This window comes from Miniopterus natalensis, chromosome 6 (assembly GCF_054644295.1).
Source record: "Miniopterus natalensis isolate mMinNat1 chromosome 6, mMinNat1.hap1, whole genome shotgun sequence".
Taxonomy (NCBI): Eukaryota; Metazoa; Chordata; class Mammalia; order Chiroptera; family Miniopteridae; genus Miniopterus; species Miniopterus natalensis.
Window position 1 is genome coordinate 8,614,757 of NC_142086.1, and position 22,845 is coordinate 8,637,601.

At 40.7% G+C, this 22,845-nt stretch overlaps 1 pseudogene; it reads right to left on the reverse strand.

The window, feature by feature from the left end:
- Positions 1-1,165: 1,165 nt before the first annotated feature.
- On the reverse strand, positions 1,166-22,627 carry LOC148092847 (methionine aminopeptidase 1D, mitochondrial-like; annotated as a pseudogene).
- Positions 22,628-22,845: the final 218 nt, after the last annotated feature.

Below are 22,845 nucleotides of genomic sequence, written 5' to 3' on the forward strand. Positions count from 1 at the left end.
CAACCTTCCAAATTAGAAGGTTTTATTGCGTAAAACCACATTAAAAGCAACAACATTTACTAAATAGTGCAGCTAATAGGAATACATGGCAATATTTCAAAGATTATGCCTTTACAGTTCTCACTCCTTTTCAGTGCAATTGTATTTCATGATTAAAATACCAAGCATTTTTCTATAATGAGTTGAAATGAGTCATAATAGCATCTTGAAAATCTCAGCAGCATATAGGCTACTGTCAGAGACTCCTTAGGCAAAGCTTTTGGGAGACTCTCTTGCATTTCATTGTCACAAAATCCATTATACTGGGACACATCTCAGCCTGCCTGAGTAACAGCTACGTGAGGATTATAATTTTGTCATAAAAATTTGCTCTCACATGAACTTAGCATAAAAGGTGTCCGTCCAGAAAATAGGAATGGAAATGGATATATTATCACTTGAACTGCTCTTTTGCTCACTTATCCTTCAATTATAAGCCTTAAGTTCACTGGTGTCAAGAGAGGTTAAACCAGAAAAATGTAAAACAGTTTTTGAAATATGTGAGAGAAATTTGACACTTAATGTTCCAAATGCATTATTATTGCCCTGGTATCACTGAAGTGGGCTATCAACTCACTTTGGAGTCATGAGACAAAGAAAAGAATCCACATCGCTTATTTCATATATAAAAGACATAACAAGAACTCTGGTCTATTTTCTTATTTTAAACTCTCCAATTTCTTTTTTACTAAATCCCTGCTTTGCAAAAGTTAAATTTGAGCGGTAATTAAATTTTAATGCAGCAAAGGGTGGGAGTGAGAAGAAAGTTTTGAGAATTATAATCATACCGACAGTAAGGACCATATGAAAAGTAACACTTGCACAGCACCAGGTAATTTAAAAGTCGCCCCATATGCATACCTGCATTTGACCACAACTTTATGAGACTGAGTTGAGGGGAGGCTATTTGTCATCCACATTTTATAAATTAGAATCCATGACACTCACTACTTAAGTGGCCTGGGTATATAAAGTTGCAAATTGAAACTAGATCTTCACAGTTCAAAATTCAAATTCATCACACCACACTGTCCAGTGGTCATTACTTCTGTAAAAGGCAGAGAGAGAAAGAGGTTATCTAAGCTGTGGTTCATCATTTTGGATTCACTCTTCCTGATGATCTAGGCTAGGGATTCTGACTCGTGGCCGCACATTGCAGTCGCCCGGGCCGCTTATTCAAGCGCAGGCCCAGGCTGCGAAGCCCCTGCGCCAGTTTCCGAAACAACTGGTCTGCGATGAAGCACGATATCCTCAGGCTTAGCAAGTTCCAGGTGATGCCGATGCTGCTGGTGCAGGAAGACACTCGGAGAACCACTGATACAAAATGATTCTAAAATTGCCTTCTATTTGTCAATAGTTTTTTTCAACAATTTTAGTGATCTTTATTGAACTGCACAGTTTACTTGCAAAAGTAACTTACCAGTTTATCTTCAACTGAAATTGTAGACTGAAAACCAAATAAAGCAGGAGTACTTTCATTAAAATCCCCATCATCTATGAAAATGTTTGTAAATCACAAAGACAAGTGTTTGAACACAGACTTATATACTTCAAATCCACTCAACATTAAAGCAGTTTTAAAATATACATAAATAAGTATAATAAGGCTCCCTGCTTTAAAATTTTGATGATTCTATAAATTATAAGATAACTGGCATTAATTTATTTTTATTACTTATATTTTTATTTATGAACATACTGAATGTCTTAGGTTTTTATGTTACATGCCATATTCGAATCCATTTTAGAACATAAAAAATGTGACCTCCTCCAAGGCCCGCTGTGTCTGCTGAGGAAACTCCACTTCGGAATCCACTGTAAAAATTCCTCTGGCAACGAGCAGTAGCTTCCTTCACAGGGAAACCAAGCGAAGTCCTGAGAAGTATTTGCAGAAATATTTCTGGAGTTACAGCGCTTGTTTGGTGAAGACTAAGCAGCGGACTCCAGCTGGCGTGGTTCTTGGCTGTCGCGTAAGCTCAGACGGGGCGGGGGCATGCCCGAGGGCTCGCTGGTGTCCCGGCTTCCCTTGATGTTCCCGCGGACAAAGCTCAGTTGTATCTGCTGTAATTAACTTTTTACAAAGGCAGAGAAATGAAGGCGGTAAGGAGCACGTGTCTGGTGGTTTTGGCAGAAGACTGGGAAAAAAGGGTCAGGAAGAAAAAAGTAATAAAATCAGAGTTTCCCTAGCCCCTTCCACAAACTAACACTCTCTCTTATAAATGTTTAAACGTTCTGCCTCATCTTAACCCGCTGCCCATTTCACTTGGCCTACAAAAGCCCATCTTTGAAATAAGAAAGCAAGTCTTGGAGAGGAGGTGCCTTCCTCAGACCCTGGGCAGGGCAGCCTCATGGACATGGCATGTCCAGAGTATTCCTGATTACCATCTCATTTTCTATTAGAGGAGGTAAGATCTTTTATCTCTTTATTTTATTCTAAACCAAATATGCTTCTGGAACACAATTTAAAAGGCTAAGTAAGTCCCGGCCGGCGTGGCTCAGCGGTTGAGCGTCGACCTAGGACCCAGGAGATCGTGGTTCGATCCCCGGTCAGGGCACAGGCCCGGGTTGTGGGCTCCATCCCCGGTGGGAGGTGTGCAGGAGGCAGCCGATCACTGACTCTCTCATCACTGATGTTTCTCTCTCTCCCCCTCTCCCTTCCTCTCCCTGAAATCAATAAAGATATATTTAAGAATAAATAAAGGCTAAGTGAGAATGCTGGAACATTTGAGTGCACAGCACATGTAATGGAGCCCACAAGGGGTCACAGTCACTCCATGTCCCGAGACTCTTGTGAAGACTAAAAAGAACTCTATAGAACATAAGGGACACTGTTCTGCTTGGCTCAGAAGCAAGGGGTTTCCCAGGAGGCAGGACTCTAGGGCTGAACCAGGACAGTTCTGGGGAAACTGGGATGGTTAGTCACCAGGTTGCTCCAAAATGTTTCTCCAGCAAAAATAAATATTAGGACTCCTTCCTCTCCCCTTCCAATTCTCTAGAAACTATTTTCAGCAGTTAAAATAAATATTACTATTTATTAGTAGTTATCACTTTGCTATTATATGTTCAATACTTTACATGGATTCTCTCAATTCTTTAAATGCCATAAACCCTGAGAGCTAAATGCCATATTAATTACTTCCATTTTGACAGATGCCAAGTGGAGGCGTGGAGCAGCTAAATGCCCTACTCAAGGTCACAGAGCTAATAAATGGTAGAAAAAGCATCCAAACCCAAGCAGTTAAAGTTTAAAATGTGTGCACTGAACTTTCTACTCTGTGTGCTCCTCAGACCAGCAGCCTCGGCGTCACCTGGGAGCCCGGGAGAAATACCGACTCAGGGCCACAGCCGCCCAGACTGACCGACCCAGGGTCTGCTGCGACACTAGGCTCCAGCCCTGAGACACCTGCAGCCAGAAAACAATTTAGAGTCTTGAGCTTTACATCACATTAGCAACTTCTCATTCATGCCCCTAGTTCAAGAGGGCACAAATCTGAAGCCCCAAACCTCTAAAAGCCACACAGAGACTCAGGAATGAAGGAAGCTCAAGTTGAACTAAAGTAGAACTTGCATCTCCAGAAGAAACCGAAAAGCACTAAGTAAGCTTAAAGCTGAAATAAACCCTCACAATGTTTTTTTAAACACAGGTTTGGGTTTTTCTCCCTCAAAATATGCCTCCTTAGAACACGACTGAAACGATACCTTTTTTCTAATACGGATGCATCAGGCAATAGGGACGGCAGAGACCAAAATGTTTTGAAAAGAAACTTTGAGCCGATATACTTTTTGTGCTGTTCAAGTTCTTGGCTTTCACCCAAAACTCAATATTATAGGGAGAAATTCATAATTAGGAGACTTGCTTATGTTTAGAATGAATTTAGAGTTTTGAATATAAATATAAATTAACAAGTATTTAATGTTCTTTTTGAAAACAGGATCTTGGAGAAATAGTCTATGGAGCACTCTTACAGAAAGCTGGGAGGCAGTAAAGCCTCTTTCCAGGCTGAGAGCAGACGCACTAAGTCAGAAGGGATGAAGTTATTAGTTTGCTAGATTAAAAACACTCAGTCTCAGTAACAACTCAGACCAGCTCAGAGTAACAGCTTCCGTTTATCAGAGTAAATACTTTAGGTGCCAAAATATGCTGGGTACACAGCCTGTACCAAATTATGTGTTTAATTAACTGCATTTCATCAGATGTCTTTATGCGAAGGCCATCTCTTCTATATGACATTTTATTCCATCTAAAGTGGATAAAATACTCACTGGAAACAACTGCATTTAGGAAATAAAACTATACTTCCACCTTTGAAATTCTTCATTTTAAATCTAAAGATTCTTCTCAGAGTGTTTCTTTTCTTTAATAATGTATAAATATCTTCTTTTTTCATTTGAATTGTATTTTTAAGGCTTCAGCATCAGGTATCACAACTGACATACCAGACTATGTTGGAGGAGAGCTGACGTCTCTGGCCCTCCACGCCAGGCTCTTTACATCATTGTTTTATTTAATCTCCCAATGATGCTCTGAGACAGGTATAATTAACCACCATATAATGGAGGAAACCGAGACTCAGAGCTGGACCCACCTGAGAGAATCGCCCATGGGTTTCACCAGAGCATTAGGATTGGAACCCAAGCCTGAGACCCAAGAACAATGCTTTCCAATAGTGGCCATAAATCCCTGTGGTACATCACTCAAGGCCCCTGGAGCTGAAAGTGAACTGTTTCCTGTCTAACAGGTGAGAGTTTACAGACAACAGAGACTCACACAGGAGGAGTCAATAAAAGATAGGTTAACTGCTCCTCCCAGACACCCTAGCCCCTGCCCCCACCCCACCACAGCCCGTGGGAAAGCAAGAGGGGGGCATGGCTCCACAAGGTACAGGTGCACTCAGGAGCTGCTCAGTGTCACCAACAGGCCAGGTACAGCAATTCCCCCAGCAAGGTCTAGCATGAGTGACACGATGGCTTGAACCCAAGTGCGTGGACCACAATATGTCTTGCTGTCCCAGAAAGCAAGCCTCCAGATTCTCCCCTTCATGGTCCCACCTAATCTGTGGCTCTTCTTCAGAGCTCCCAGGCATTCAGAAACTGAGCTTCCCATACACGAATCAGCCACCAAGCCTCTCCAAGGGCACTGAGAAGTGTCAGTCACCCGCCTCTTTGGCAAAAGTAGCATTTGGACTCACATTCAAACCTCAATCCCACAATCAAGTTGTCTGCTCTTAGATCTACAGAATCCAACTAACTTACCAGACAATCTGGTGACCAGAGAGGCGTAGCATCACATTTTAAAGTGGCACTTGATTGAGAGGCCTGGGCTCCAAAAAGTGTCCTGGGGCCCTTATCCGTTGCTCCTTCCATTCAAACTCACTGCTCAGACCTGGCTCCCTCTGGGCCTTTCTTGAAGGATCCAGCTCACTTTTGTTCTCCACTCTCTCAGCTGCTCCCAGAGTTTGAGTTGCTGACTTTGGTGAACTGCCCCTCAGGTAGGGTTACTCCTGAGCCTGCATCTATACTCCTGAAACTCAGCCATGACTGCATGGACTTTTTAAATTCCCAATAGCACCTGACATCTCTCTGACATAGTAAAGGGTAAGACCAACCCTGGCAGGCTGCTCTAGCAGGGCCTGCTGGTGTGGCAATGCCCGGGTGGAGTGGCCACAGTCCCGAATCTGCCTGCCATGCAGAAACGTGACGGGGAGTGAACAGGCTCTGCTAGGTGAGCGCGTGCCAACCAGATGCACTAGGGTCTCCCTTCTGCAGGACATTGCCAATTATTACTTTCTTATGGGCCGATGGGGGGTTGGAGTGAACTGGAGAATGCTGAAAAGATCCACTGGGGATAAACAGACCCGCCATCCCAAGCAGTAAGTAAAGGGGCAGAAGCGCAAACAGGCTGGGAGAGTAAATGTCATGAGCTCATGTTAAGTCTCAGCTTCATGCCTTTGGCCTGGCAAACATGAGAAAAGCAAGAGCGGCATCGTGCTTCCCTGGAGCCACCTCTCTGTCTTCAGCACTGTTCTTTCTCTTTACTCAAAACAATAAGGGTGTCTCTGCTTTTCTACATCAGAGACGCCTGGAAATTAGGATGTGGGGGACAGTCAGTGCCCACAGGGGTGAAGTTAATGCCCAGAGGGTCACTTGCTCCCAGAGATTACTTTCTAAATATGCTCTCTATGCACCCAAATTCAGAGGGAAGCAAAAACAGGAGAAACAGACAAATCTTCCAGAAGAGATCAAAGAGAGGCTCGTGTGAATAATTCATGCACCGTCCAGGATCATCCTTAAGGCCCTTCGTATCAGTCAGAAGCTTTCTGCTGACCGTGGACAAAAGTTACTTAATATCTAGCAACACATGATTCAATTGCAGAATTAATAAAAATATTTGTTTAGTCAAATAGAAAATGCTAAAGAAACTCCAGGACTGATGCTATCATTACTAAAGGTGCTAAAGAGATGGAGTCCATGACGCAGGTTACAAAAGCAGCCAAAACCTGTGAAGCTACTTATAATTGCCAACAAAAGTGTTGTTGTCACATTTAATTTTTAAAAAGGTTTTATTTTTAGGGCAATTTTAGGTTAATAGCAAAGCTCAGCAGAAAGTACAGAGATGCCGTAGCCCCACACATGCACAGTCTCCCCCAGCAACATTACAAACCAGGAGGTACATTTATTACAATCAGTGAACCAACACTGACACGTCTCCATCACTCAAAGCCTACATTTAGATTAAGGTTCACTTTTGCTGTTTTACATTTAATTTTAAATTTTAAAATGATATAGGAAAAAGAGATCTTCCCCCAAGAAGTTATAGTATATGCTCAAATACGTAGATGGATTACCACTGAGCTAGCTGAAAGTCTTCAGAATAGATATCCAGGAACCCTACACAGCCCAGCAGTTAGGTTAGTTCTTGACGTATTGCAGGAATGGGTATTAGACTGTAAAGAGTTAGCTCACTGAGAAGTGCAGAACCTTATGGTCTTTCCTGGTGGCAGACAATACCACTGCAAATCCTCACACTTTGAATCCACAAACCTCTTAAGGACGCTTTGAGAACAGACCATGAGTTCACACAAAAACAATACAACACCAGTTAAATTGGCAGAATAGTTATTAGCAGCTTGGAGGAAAAGACAGGAGATCCTGATGGAGCACTGTTTTAAGAAATGATCCAACACTGATGCTCCTGGTGTCCCCTGATGATTGGAACACACTCACTGAGGCCTCTCTGTGGAAGAATTACTCACAAGAGCAAAATACCGAGTGTGAAGTTATTTCAGAAAAGAGCAGCGAATGTATTGTGCCCGTCTCTGCACTTCTATGTATGTATGATTGTAATATATGTTTTATCAAACCTGTCGGCATACGTCTAAAAGAGCTTTATTTTAAATTATGGAATAAAAATCTTAGGGCTGAAATTTTTTCATCTAATTTAGTAGAAGTTTTTTCTTTCTTTTTGGAAGTTTTTCCTTTCTTAGTGACACAATGGACATCATCTTAAATTCCATAAAATATGGCAAGTGCTTATAAAATCGGGGAGGTCTGGGAGAGCAAAGGTCAGGAGAACCACCACTGGCTTTCAGATGTCAGGAGGCTTAAGGAAATCTCAGAAAACCTCTGCAGATCTCAGCTGCAGGCTGTGCCAAAGCAAGTAATTTGCAAAAGCACGTCCAGAACTCAAGTAAGCCTCCTGCCTGCCATTTGCCTTTGACCCGCCCACCCTGCAGGCCGTACCGCCTGCTCCTAATTTTGAACATTTGCTATCTCGAGTTAAGGGTTTCTCACTAACAGAACCTGACTCAGAACTGTTGGCTAGGAACTCGGGGAAATGTTGTTCCTAGGAACTATGGGCAGACTGGAGCCCCACCCCCAAGCCCCATCAAATTCATGTTTAAGCGTTAACAGCCAATGTGACGGTATTTGGATCAGATGCCTTTGGGAGATAATTAGGTTTAAATGAGGTCATCAGGGTAGGTCCCCATGATGGTATTGGTGCTCTAATAAGAAGACAACAGAGTGTGTTCCTTTTCTCTGTCTGCCATGTGAGGTCATAGCAAGAAGGGGGCAAGGCAGGAAGAGAGCTCTCACCAGACCCTGACCATGCTGGTACCAGGCTTCCAGTCTCCAGAGCTGTGAGAAATAAACTCCTGTTGTTTAAGCCATTCAGTCTATGGTATTTTGTTATGGCTGCTCAAGCTGCCTAGTACACTAGACTTCTCCCCTAATGCAGTGCAATCAACACCTTAAATATAACGTTGGGGATGGTAGCGAGTTTCCAATAGACCATCTGCACAATTGCTTTGAGGATTATGATGCATGGAATTATTGGTCTCAGTTCTTCACTCATTCCTTAATTAAGTTACACATCCACACTTTTCCCCATGTGACTTCTGTGCTGCCCACTGTGGGCAGAGTATACACCTCAGCCCTCAGTCTACTGCAGTTGGGCTTAGCCATGAGATCTGCATGGGAAGTTTAGCAAATGTGATATAAGCAGAAGTTTTAAATATGTTTATGTGGCTTGGCCTTTCCACTTACATCCTGTGCTCTGCGATGAGAGAGCAGGCCCTAGGTAGCTGTTGGCACTGGTGAAGCAGATGGGAACCCAATTCACAGCCTGGAGTCAAGGCCAGCCTCCTGGAGCCCAGCTGAGCCGCAGACAACCCACAGATCTGTGAAGAAGAAAAGGAACATTTATTATTGTCAACTCCCAAAATTTTGACATTGTTTGTTATATAGCAAAAATTAATGCAAGGATTAAACATATAGTATCTAAAACAGTGCTTGGTACATATTTACCATAATTATTTCAAGAATTTTGTAAACTATACTGCACAATAAAAATGTAAGCAATATATTCAGAGTGTTTGTTTAAAGATAGTAGTAGGTACAACTAGCAGGCCTTCAATATGTAAAAAATGTTACAGTTTTGAGTTTTTTTAATATCAAATGAAATCTAAGTTGAACACCAGGCATTAGAGTTGGCAAGAAGTCTGACAGCCGCCTTTTTTCCATCCCCACCCCTTTCTTGCATTAGAGAAAAGCCCAGGACTTACATGGCTCCAAACAGGGGAGGCCAGATGTTCAGACAACTTACAGAAGTAACACTAATTTCAAAAGATATTTTGTACCTTTCTGGAACACCTAAGACCTCAAACTATGTATAAGTAGGACATGTGCTCCATATTGCTATATTGCTAGAATCTGAGGGAGTAAATGTCACCCATTGTCTTAATTTATGTTTATATTCCTAATTACTTAAATTAGAATTAGAATTAGAATTAAGAGGATTTTACAGGGCTATTTGGAGGTAATGGTGGTTTAAAAAAAGAGGTCTATCACCATTTTAATTTAATGTATCTTTAAAAATGTAATCAGAGTAGTGTAAAAAGACAGAAGAGGATTTGTCTTAAGTGATATACAAGAAGTTTGTGCATATGCAATTAAGTATACATCAGAATAAGTGTATAGAAAACCATTCAAAAAATAGTATCATTCTTTGAAGGGCAATTTGGCAATACTTACCAACAGCCATAAAGTTTTTATATTCATGAACTTTTTAATCTTATTCTTAAAATAAATGTAAAGCAATGAATCAAATATTTATAAAGATGTTATACTCATCTCTAGTGTGAAAAGTAAAAATAATCTAATCTAATAGAGCTTTAAGTTTTTATATATAATTTTAAAACTATGCAATACATTAAAAATAAACACTATAGAATCATAACAATAAACAAAAAGAAATGCACTCAAAATAATTTAAGGTAAAAAAAACTGGCAGCATAAAAAAATGCTAAGATTGTATGTGGCTAAAGATTGGAAATGGAGCACAAAGAGCTTGGGTATAATCTTTTGTATTCTACATTTTATTTATATTTACACCTTTTGTGAAAAATAAAGCCAAGAGACAAAACTATATGTTACTTTGTTCTAAAAGAAATTTTGGTTCCCCAAAAATAGTAGCAAAGTGTGGATGGATCCATTTCCAGATCCTACAAGGAAGACGACCAAGCATTGTTATTGGCTCTCACCCCAAAGACCAACCAAAAACAACAAGGAAGGTATGAGAAATGCCTGAGATGAAGACAGAGGGTTGTTTTGAAATGATGTAAGAAGGCAAAAATGGCTTCAGCCTGCACAAGAGGCAGCCCAGTAGAGTATAGCAAGGATAAAATAGAAAGGACATCCTGGGACAAAAGCTACACCCACCCACACTTATAGAAACTCAGTGTGGTCCAAGTGATCTGAAAATAAGAGAAAATCAATGGCAGAAGGGACTGTGAAATGGTGTTAAAACTGAGGTATTGACTTTGGGAAGTTGCTGTGCTTAAAGAAGACCCCCACCTAAAGATGCTCTTTCCTGAGGAGCAAAGAGCAAAGCTCTACCTTGAGTTCCTTTTTTAAATGAGAAGTGATTGACTCACTGTGTGGCCCTCCCCATATTAGGGCTCATGAATACACTCCACTCTCATCCCCTGAGCAGACTGTGGTGACAGAGAGTAGTCTGGCCTTCCCCTGTATGCATTGCTTGAAAGGTTCAAAAATACCCTCAGAAAAAAAAGCAAGCCCACAAAACAAAAGGAAAAGATATTTGAGAAGCACAACTATCTGGATTTTAGATCCCATCAGAAGCAAAAATATTTAAACCAATAATTTTAAATTAGGTTAATGAAATATATTTTAAAAGGGAAGAATGTATCAATATGATAAAAGAAAAAAACACATTAAAAAGTGTCAAGTAGCCTGGCCGGGCGTGGCTCACTGGTTCAGCATCGACCTAGGATCCAGGTGATCCGGGTTCGATTCCCAGTCAGGGCACATGCCTGGGTTGCAGGCTCAATCCCCAGTCGGGAGCGTGCAAGAGGCAGCTGATCAATGACTCTCATCACTGATGTTTCTATCTCTCTCTCTCCTTCTCCCTTCCTCTCTCTGAAATCAATAAAGATTTTTTTTTTAATCTTATTTTAAAAAAGTGTCAAGTAAATATTTTAAAGATAAGATTACAATTGCTCAGGAGATTAAAGATGGGGGCAGACTGAGTGGAAGCTACACTGACACTCTCCTGGGACCAAACTGGAATTACCACGAAAATATAGCAAAACCATCCTGAATAATCAACTGCAACTGAAGACGAGATGGTGAGCACCCTCATAACCAAAAAGGAAAAGCAAACACCACATAGAGGTAGGAAGTGCGGAGGTGCAAGAGGACTGGCTGGGCTCCCACAGGCAGCAGCTGAAAGTCCAGAGGGATATCTCAGCTGTAGGGGGCTCCCATTGAGGACTCTGGGCCTAAACCACAGGCTTGGCTTCCCAGCCAAGAGCACCAGAACTGAGAAAGTTTCCCACATAACATCTGGCTGTGAAAAGCATCTGGTTTCTTTCTGCCAGGGAGAGACAGCTGGAAATGCAAGCCCCCTCTTAAAGAGGCAAAGCACAAAGTTTCGTGTGCAGCCACTCACCTTGGGCTCCAGCAGAGGGAGGGCAGAGTGGACTGGAACTATGTGAGAACCTAGGGTTGTAGACTCTGGAGATAGAGCTCAAGGGCATCCCTCTTGATTCCTGTGCCAAGTCATTTCCCCATACTGCAGAGGCAGGCATTTACCTTCCAAGTAGCCTTTGCCTGGGGAGCAGGAGGGAACAATTTCCCCACACTACTAAAAAACCTCTCCCCCGACCCCATAGAGTTTCCACAGCCTGAGGATCCTTACAAGAATCAGATTAATCATCCTGCAGACAGGGACAGACCTCAGAGTGCTTTGAGTCTTTGCCTGGTCTGCTTCTGGACCCAGGCCTTGAAAAACCAGATTTTGGTGTGCACCTTGGTCCTGTCCAAATGCACCTAGCCCCAGCAGAGACCTCAAGCTGAGGGTTGTTGATAGCTCCAAACAGGGTACTCAGGGCCTGCACGAGAAACCTTCCAAAAAGACTGAGAGTCCTAGCAGTACTACCTAATACATAGAAACAAATCCAAATAGGCAGCCAAAATGAGGAGACAAAAAAACAAACCCCAAATGAACGAACAAGAGAAGTATCCAGAAAAAGAGCTAAATGAAATGCAGATAAGCAATCTATCAGATATAGAGTTCAGAATACAGATTGTAAGGATGCTCAACAGCATGATAAAAGATATGGAAATTATAAAGGAAATTAAGAACATAGCAGAAATAAAAAATACACTGGAAGGAACAAACAGCAGATTAGAGGAAGCTGAGGATCAGATCAGCAAATTCGAAGACAGGGTAGAAAAAAATCACTCAGAGACCCAAAAAGAAAAAACAATTAAAAAAAACAGGAGAACAGTCTAAGGGAGCTGTGGGACAACATGAAATATAACAATATTCGCATCATAGGAGTGCCAGAGGAGGTCAAAAGTAAGCAAGGGTTAGAGAACCTGTTTGAAGAAATTATTGCAGAAAACATCCCTAATCTGGTCAAGAAAAAAGCCACACAAGTTCAGGAGGCACAAAGAGTCCCAAGCAAGCAGAATCCAAAGAGGCCCATGCCCAGACACATCATAATTAAAATACCAAAAATTCAAGACAAAGAGAGAATGTTAAGGCAGCAAGAGAAAAGCAATCTGTTACCTACACAGGAGCTCCCATAAGGCAGTCAGCTGATTTCTCATCAGAAACTCTATAGGCCAGAAGGGAATGACATGAAGTATTCAGGGTAATGCAAAACAAGAACCTGAAACCCAGATTACTCTATCCAGCAAGGCTATCATTCAAAACAGATGGTGAAATAAAGAGCTTCCCAGACAAAAAAAGGCTAAAGGAATTTACCACCACCAAACCAGCATTCAGGAAAAGGTAAAGGGACTGCTGTAATAAGAAGAAGAAATAGAGAGAAACATAGGCATAAAGAATTAAAATGGCAATAAATAAGGACCTATCAGTAATAACTTTAAGGACTTTAAGGGAGAAATCAACATCCATACAGTCATAGGCGTGGACTTTAACACCCCACTGACTTCACTGGATACATCTTCCAGACAAAAAGTCAACACACAAACAGTGACTCTAAATGGCATACTAGATCAGATGGATTTAATTGGTATTTACAGAACATTACACCCCAAAGCTCCAGAATATACATTCCACTCAAGGGCACATGGGTCATGCTCAAAGACACACCACATGTCAGGGCACAAAACAAGTCTCTACAAGTTCAAGAAGATTGAAATCATATCAAGCATCTCAGATCACAATGGCATGAAATTATAAATCAACTACAGGAAAAACATTCAAAAACATTCAAACACATGGAGGCTAAATAGCATGTGATTAAACAATGAATGGATTACCAATAAGATCAAGAAGGAAATCAGAAACTTCCTGGAAATAAATGAAAATGAACACACAACAACCAAAAATCTATGGGACGCAGCAAAAGCAGTCCTAAGGGAGAAATTCATAGCACTGCAGCCCTACCTCAAAAAGCAAGAAAAATTTTTAGTAAACTATCTAACCCTACAACTTAAAGAATTAGAAAGCTCCCCTGTGAAGCCTTCTGGGCCAGGGCTTTTGTTTTCTGGGAATTTTTTTTATTACTGCTTCTATTTCATCAGTTTTTAGCCTATTCATGTTTTCTGATTCTTCCTGATTCACTTTTACATGATCTCACTCATCTGTGGAATCTAATAAAAAAAATAGACTGAGGAAAAAAATAGATCCAGAGACATAGAAGCATGGAACAGACAGATGAATCTCAGTGGGAAGGGAGGGGTGGGGGAGTAAGTGGGGAGAGATTAATCAAAAAACTTATATGAATATATGCGTAACCCATGGACACAGACGATAGTGCAGTGAAAGCCTGGGCAGAGGTGGATGCCCCATAGAGGGGATCAATGAGGGAAAAAAGGAGGGATATCTGTAGTACTTTCAACAATAAAGGTAATTTTTTTTTTAAATTACAAATATTCAAATAAAATACACAAAGATAAGTTACATTTTTAAAAGGACACTGCTAAGAAAAAATGAAAAGGGAAAAAAAAAAAAAAAATGAGAAATATAAAAGAAAAGTCAATAGGAATAAGAAATAGAACAGAAGTACTAAAATCCAAGTCAGAGAAACAGAAGAAATTTTAAAAAGAAGAGTAAATCTTTGAGGAAATAATGGGGAAGAAATGTCCCAGATTTAAAAAATAAAAAAATAACAGGTCTCAGACTACAAGAGTCTATAGAGTACCAAACAGGAGAAACAAAGAAAAATCCACACCACATTACACTAAAATTTAAGAATAAGAAAAAGAAATAGAAAATTCTAACAACGAACAAGAAAAAAAAAGTGTATCATATCAAAGGAATAAAATCAAATTGCTCAAAATCAACACTGACTGCAAGAAGAATATGGAAGTAGAGTTTTCAAAGTACTGAAGGAAAAAAACTTAAATTTAGAATTTTGTATCCAGCCCAAATATTAGTCAAGTCTAAAAGCTGCGTAAATATATTCCCAGGTATGTAAGGCCTCAGAAAGTTTGCTGTACAAAGATCCGGACTGAAAACAGAGTAGGGGACTTCTTAAAAAAAAAGAACAAAGAAATACAAGAGGTGCTGCAAGTGATATATGAATAAAAGCGATCGGGTATCTTGGTTGCTATCTTAAAGAGAGGATGAGAAATCTATCATCAAAGTAAAAGAGGAAATATATTCAGAATAACCCTTATTTAAAAGCTTAAATACTATCAGTCTGTTGAAAGTTGAGTGAGAACATGCTAAAACAGTATTTCTGAAAGTGAGTTCCACCAAGCTGGTCTGCAAACTATTAATCAGTTCTTGACAAGAGAAGGATCTTGCACCAGAGTGTATATCAACTACATCACTAATCAAACTGCTTATTTCAGCCGACATGATTTTTACATAAGGACTTTCTGAATGAAGAAAGTAATGCTTTAATTTACATTCTGTACAAGGTTCTTGATTCATTGTGCCTCAATAACAAACAATTCCTCGGTCAGCATTTAGAAAGGCTATAGTTAGATGACGTTAATGAACAGAAATAGAAATAGAGAAAAAAAAACATAAATAATAAGTTGAGATATTTAAACTGGTCCAAACATATTAATGATTAACATATATATGAACTAAACTTTAAAAGATAAAAGTTACAGTTTAGATTTTATAAAATCTAAAATATACTGTTTAAAAAAGATATACCTAAAGTATATTTTTTAAAAAAGTTAAAAGTAAAAGAACAGAAAATGAAATATGAAGTAAATACAACCAAAATAAAGTTGCTGTAGCTATACTAATAACTAAATAAATGTTGAAGTGAAATGTATTATTAGGAACAGATAATTCAATTCACTGCTTAATTCAATTCTCAAAGAAGTGCCCAGCCTGGTTCAGGCAGCACAGGCAAGGAAAGGCATCCCTGCCCGCGTCCCACCAAATGTGGGCAAACTTGCCAACCATTCTGATGTGTTATATGGCTGGAGGCATTTCCAGTTACAGCAAAAAAATCCATGCACTGCAAGCCGCAGTTGTGTTATCTCCACACACTTCCTAGCAACCTCCAAGGTTTACCACTTTCACCCACGTTGCCCATCAAAAATGCCATTGTAATAGACCATGGCATCAGTGTTGATAATATGTCCATCATGAAGAGGTCGAGTGTCAGGAATACCACACATGACACAGCAGGTTGCTTACAGAGGTACAGAGTCTGGGAAACCTCCATAGCCTAGAGGTGAGAGACGGGCACCGTGACTGATGAGTCCCGCTGAACAAGAACACTCATCTCTTCCATTGTCATGCCTCCTTTCAACTCCCCAGCCCGCCGGAGGGCGTGCCACAAGCCCAACAGGCCCTTGAACCTGATCTCAGTTCTTAGCTTCTATGCTGTCTCCCCAGTCCGGTACAATGCCTGTCCTCACACAGTGTGGCTTCTGTCTGTGCTCAGGGGCTGGGTGAGCTGAAGGAACTGCAGCCGGAAAGGCTGTGCTGTGTGAAGTAGCTCTGATTCTGGAGGAAGAAATGTGTTTGTTGACTGCTTGGCTGCTATGGAAGCAGATATGACTGAGCGGTGAAGAGGAAATTCTGTGACAACCTCTGCGGATGAGCAGGTGGACGCTGTTGGATGCAGCCGTGTTGGTGCTGCTCACCAATAGCCAGACTATCCAGGGTGGGGGTGGGGGAAATGGGTGAGGGGTCAAAAGGTATAACCACCCAGTTATTAAGTAAATAAGTCACGGGGATGTACTGTACAGCATATTTGTCTTATATGTTACATCCAGGGTGTTAGTTGTACTTAGTGGGAGGAACAGGGAAAAATACACCTATTGTCCGGAGAAGTGGCAGCGGCTTTCCTTTTATATAGATTAATTGTATCTCTACTTATTCCGATGTAGCTTTTATTTTACTTATTTTTAACTTTACTAAAAGAGTGTTATGCTCAACCTACACTTAAGGTGCTTCCTTTTTTCACATTAAAATATTTTTAGGCATTATCCTTAAGGCAACAAATGCCAGTGTTGTTCATCAGTTTTGACTGCTGTGGATATAGATCATGGTTTATTCATCCAGTCGTTGTGGATGGACATTTGTGATACTTCCAGGGTTTTGCCATTGTGAACAATATTAGCGTAAACAATCTTTGACATGTATTTTGCGGTACATGTGCTAGAGTTTCTCTTGATGTATTCCTAGCAGTGGACTTGCTAGGCTACAGCCTATTAAATCTTCAACTATAGAAAATAATGCTAAATTCTTTAGCAAAGTGATTGCATTAATTTACATTTCCACTAGCAATGTGTTAGATACTACAGATGCTTACTGAACTGCAGCCTGAAAACTCTCTCCAAGCAGTAAGCTGGGGTAATTATGCGGCTCCCCTTAAATTTTCTCTCTCTCAGGCATCACTCACTGTCAACTGTAATCTAATGACCAAGATCTAAAAACTACCGTTCCATACTCTTGGCCTTTTTAAGTTGTTTCTGGCAAATGAGTCAATCTGATCCCTGATTCTCCATCTTGTTTGAAAGTAGAAGTCTTTTTAAATCAATTTAACCCCTTCTTTTCTGTAGTAATTTTCTTTGTTTTTACTTATAGAATCATTTGTGTCTTGATTAATTCTGCCAAAGTTTATTTATTTTGTTAGTTTACCCAAATAACAATTTTAACTTTGTTAGTTTTATCTATTTTAAAATTCTTTTATCTTTCATCTTTGTATTTTGTTTAGTTTGATCTTGTTGTTCTTTTTCTGATATCTTAAGATAGGCAGTTAGTCCATTAATATTTAGGTTTTCTTTTTTTTTTCCTTAATATTTAAGATTAAGGCTATAAATTTCCCTCAGATCACTGCTTTTTCTGCATCACATAAAACTTGATATATAAATTTTTTTTAATTCATTCTAGATATTTAAATTTTTCCATTATGACCTCATTTTACCCAATGAGTTATTTATCAGTTTTTTTAAAAATTTAAATAAGTGGGAATTGCTCTGAATTCTGCCACAGGTCATAGACCTCCACACTGTCACACACAGACTTGTGCCTCCTTGTTTGCCAGGATGGGAGACATTCTCCCAGAGCACTAGGAACCCGCACTCAAAGTCCCCAGGGGCCTCCTCACTCCAATGACAGAACCCAGCTCAGATCACCTTCACTGTCACCTGCAGCCTCCACAGGGTCTCCTCTGAATTGAGCTTGCATTTCACAGGCTCATACAATGCCTGCTCTGCTGTCTTTCACTGTTTCGCCATCTGAGAGTGAACCAATAAGTGAAGTCAGTAAGGTTGCAGGATACAAGATAAATATAGGAATATCAATTATATTTCTACATACTAGCTATGAATACATGTGGACACTGAAATTTAAAACATGTCACTAATAACTGCACAAAAAGCTAAGTAATTAAGTGTAAATCTAACAAAACATGTACTGGACATGGATGCTGAAAACTACAAAACAGTAATGAAATAAATCAAAGATGATCTAAATAAAAGGAGAGTCACACCATGTTCATCAGTCGGAAGACAGCATAGTAAAGCTGGCAATGCCCCCCCAAATTGATATACATGTTTAACACAATTTCTTTCAAAATCCCAGCAAGATTTCTTTGTAGATGTACACAAGATTATTTTAAAGTTTACAGTATATGGAAAGGCAAGGGAACTAAAACAGCTAAAAGACTTAACTCACCAAATGCACTCTTGGGCATTTATCTCAGAGAAATGAAGATGTATGTTCACCAAAAATAAAACTGTACATGAATACTTATAGCAGTTTTATCTGTAATAACTCAAAACTGAAAAGAGTCCAGATGTCATTCAATGGGTGAGTGGTTAAACAAGCTGTGGTACATCCATACCATGGAATACTACTGATCAATAACAAGGAATGGACTATTGGTACATGGAGCTATCTGTATAAATCTCCAAAGAGTTATGTTAAGTGGAAAAAAATCCCAACCCAAAAGAGAGGTGGTTCCATTTACATAACATTCCTGAAATTATAAAATTATAAGAATATGAACAATCTTGTGGTTGCCAGAGGCTAATGGGGGTGGAGGGCCAGAGAGAAGTTGCTGTGACTATAAAAGGACAACATAACTTATCTTTGCGATGATGGAAATGTTCTATATCTTGACCATGTCAATGGTAATATCCTTAATATCTTGGTTATGACACTGTAGTATAGCTATTTCTTGCAATGGCATGTGAATCTAGAATTATCTAAAGATAAAAGGTTAACTTTTTTAAAAAGGAAAACCATTAAGTGAGCAATGCAGTTTCAAGATGATGGTTGACTCGTATAGAGAGTCAGGGGACATAGTAACTAAAGACTATATAGTTGGTTGTGGGATATCGCCAAGGTCGTTGATCTTCTTGGATGGTGAATTTGCAGGTAGTTATCACACAATTGATAATAATTAGGTAAATAATTAAATGCAAAAGTTAAAGAACAAAACATGATAGTTTTAAATTCTATCTCAGAGTCATATTCTCAATAAAATGTGGTGGCTGAACAATGCTGAGTTCACCACACTACTATATTATCCTCTCAGGCACCAAGAAAGGCTACCTTCCCTGGACCCCCTTGCATCTAGGTGGGACTATGTGACTGAATCCTGGTGGATCATATTGGCCAAAACTAAAGTTCACCACTTTTAAAACTGGCCATTGAACGTCTGTCACAATCTGCCACCATCTTTCTTCCCTGCCCCTATGGCTAAGAAGGCGGCAGAGCTGTGCAGTGCAAGAAGCCTAGATACACGAGCAGGCTGCTTAGAGGAGAACCACCCAGGAGAGCCTGCTGGCCAGAAATGTGTGCACTGAACACAGCAGGGGCCGGAAAGAAACCTCCTCTGGATTAAGCCACTGCAATTTGGGTGTTTGTTTATTACAACAACATAGTCTAGCCTGCTTTAGCAATTACAGATGCTTCATTAGACACACACACACCCCAAAAAATTACAGAAACTTACAGTAATAAAAACTATAGCTGGCAATTAATTGTCAAAACCTGGGAGAAATGCCCACTATCTGCAAAGCCCTTAGAATTGGATGTGAAATATAATTGGTGACCCATGAATGCGTTGGCACTGCATTGCAGAAAACCTGATGACTGAAAAGAAGGTAGAAAGATGCTTTGCCCCTCCCCACTGTCTGCCCTGGCTCGGAAATGCAAAGACACTGCCAAGCAAAACCAGGGAGCAGCCACTCGGCTCCTACAGAAATGCTTTCAACAGTGCCGTGCCCTCCTCCTGCACCTCCAGCCCCTCCTCACCAGGTTTCAGTGAAAGAACATTAATAGATATATTTGAAACTCCTTTTATAAGCTTCCCAAACCCTTCATCCTATTTATTCCCTTGTTCTGAATATGGTGTCTATTGTCCCTCTCCATATTTTTATACTTTTACTACATGTGCAATTGTCACAAAGTAATATATCATAGTGTGGGGTGTTCTAAAAGATTTACCTAAATACTAGCCTATCTTATGACTCTTTCTCCAACTTATTTTTTTATTAGACACTGTTCTCTATATTTATTCACATAGATACCCACAGTAGTTTATTCATATTAACTTCTCTATATATTCAGTATGTCACAATTTTTACCCCTTCCTCTCCACCCAAATCTTTATTTCGCTCCAGCTTTTTTGAGTGAGGGCTCTGTCACATGCCATAGTAGCTTTCTTATCTGTTACTATAAAACTGCCATTTAAAAACCTAATGGAAATAGAGTGTCTGAGCCAAGATGGGTTGGTATATGAGTCCTTCCTTGGGAAGACACTCCCTGTGGGGCATAACTGGGCTGAAGCCATCAGATCCAGTGACGTGAATTAGTAACAAACATTGAGATAAAGCCAACGACTGCCTTTCTTTAAGACCCAGTAGACTGCTTGGAGGAGCACACTCAATGGCAGGCTCCTTCTAAAACAAAGCAGACACTGGCATTTTACAGCTTTTCCCCTGTCATCTCTCTGAGTATCGGGGGAAACCGTTGTGGTGGGCATTTGTGTGGACTGGCCACACTTATTGCATCCAGTCCTATGTCCAGTTTTGTACCTCATTTCATCAGAACTCCTTCCGTCCAGGCCTACTTCAGGTCTAGGAACATAATAGGGTTATCCCCCTACCTTCTAGCCACTATCTGTGCACACAGAGTGCCTATGACTCCACAATTTTTATTTACTCCACACACCCGAGAATAGAATTAAACATGGGTGGGGAAATGAATGATACATGCATACACTTAACACATATGTGAACTAAAATGACCCTTCTCTCTTTCCTTCCTCTTTTAGCAGAATACTTTTCTGGTGTTTTGGCAGTGATTTCTACTGTGTGAGCATAGTGCGGGGAATGATATCAAATGTCACTGGCCAAATCACTGTGCATTGCCTCTCGACTTGGTGCCTTCCTCAATTATGTAAATCCCAAACCCCAGGGTTCAGCATCGAGCCAAAAACATGCCACATCTACATGACACAAAAGAGCTTGACCTTGAAGTGCATCAGACCAAATGGAACCCCATTTCTTGCCAAAACCTTTGCAGGCATCTGTCACAGCTTTTATTCCCCTTCAAGCAACAGCATCAGTGGTTCACGCTGGTGCCTAACATTGGAGCTCTGGCCCAAGTGTCTCCTCTCCCATCTCCTACAGATCTGCTCCAGGTGCTTAGAAGAGGTTCCCTCCGCACCCAGCACACCTCACCTTCTTTCCATTACGAGTTTCCTGCTTTACCCTACAACAATTACTTTTCCCACTAGTAAGAAACTCCTTTAAAATATATGGAACTGACATGTATCTTCCGGGGCTATTTCTTAACTCAGTCTTCTGCTCTGTTAGTATCATATGGTTCGAATTACTTTAGTTTTAAAGTATTTGAATTTTTAAGTAATATATGCACATGATTTCTTTTTAATGTAAAAGGGTAGAATGAAAAGTACATTTTCTTCCCACACCAACCCCCATCTCAAGCTCTCCTTCCCCAGAGATAACTACTGAAAACAGTTTACTGTGTTTCCAAGACATGCTCCTCTCTTTGTGTAGAGAGAGATCCAGTTTATTGAGAAATGTCAACTCAGGGGAGTTTAAGTTGAGATACCTTTACTTTTGTTCAAGCACCGCAACTCAACTGAGCTCTGAAGAATCTCCTTTTCCTCCTAGTGAATTCTTAGGCAGGTCCTATAACTTTCAGTTTTCAGTTTAATTTGTTTAAAATCCCTGCCTCATGTCCAATTTAAAACTTATCTTCTCTCTTCTCCCCAGTGTAGACCTAGCATTGCCTCATGGCACTTGGAGTTGAGAAAAGGCTCACTGGGTGACGAGAGAAGGAAAGAGTCCAACACTTTTTCTGGACCAGGCACTGTGGGTTAGAGTGGAGAGCAGGGAACAGGAGAGGCAGAGCCCCTCTGACATTACTGGCAACCTGTGGGTGTTTGGGAGGCCCCCCTGGTCTTGCTCCGGCTCAGTCTAGCTCCTCCTGCCACTGGGAGCCCGTGCTGATGGGGCTGTCTCCTCGCGTGGGGGATGCTTTTCTTGGAACGGTGCTCAGCGTCACCACGCCTTCCTCCACTGTTGAGAGCCACCTCAGAAAGTGGCAGCTGTGTCTCCCTTCAGCCACACACAACAAGTAGGTCCCTGTTATGGACTGAACTGTGTCCACCCAAAATTCATAGTTTGAAACCCAAAACACCACTACCTCAGAATGTGACTGTATTGGAGAAAGGGCCTTTAAAGAGATGATTGAGTTAAAATGAAGCTGTTAACATGGACCCTGATTCAATCTGACTATTATCCCTTTACAAAGAGGAAATTTAGACACACAAAAAGACACCAAGGCTGTACACACACAGAAGAAAGGCCATGTGAGGACACAGTAAGAAGGTGGCCATCTGCAAGCCAAGGAAGAGGCCTCAGGAGAAACCAAACCTGCCAACACCTTTGATCTTGGTTTTCTAGACTTCATAGCTATGAGAAAATAAATGCTTGTTGTTTAAGCCTGCCAGTTTGTGGTACTTTGTTATGGCAGCCCTAGCACACTAACACAGTCCCTAAAGCCTGCACACTCACTTGGACCAGAGGCTGCCTGGACAACCTCGTGGCCTGTACTCCCGATTCTCTCCTTCATTTTCATTTACATGAAAATAGACCCAGCACCCTGTGAATTCATCTTCCCTTTTTCCAAAGGACTTGAGGAGCTGCAGGTGGGGCTGCCTCCTTCCTCTTCCCATGCAAACTGCCCACCATCGCTTCTCCTTCCCAGCAGTGGCTGACCCCCACAGGCCTCCAGCTTGAGGAAACCAAATAAGCAGTAGGCCCTGGGTTCAGATTATCTCCAAACCCTTG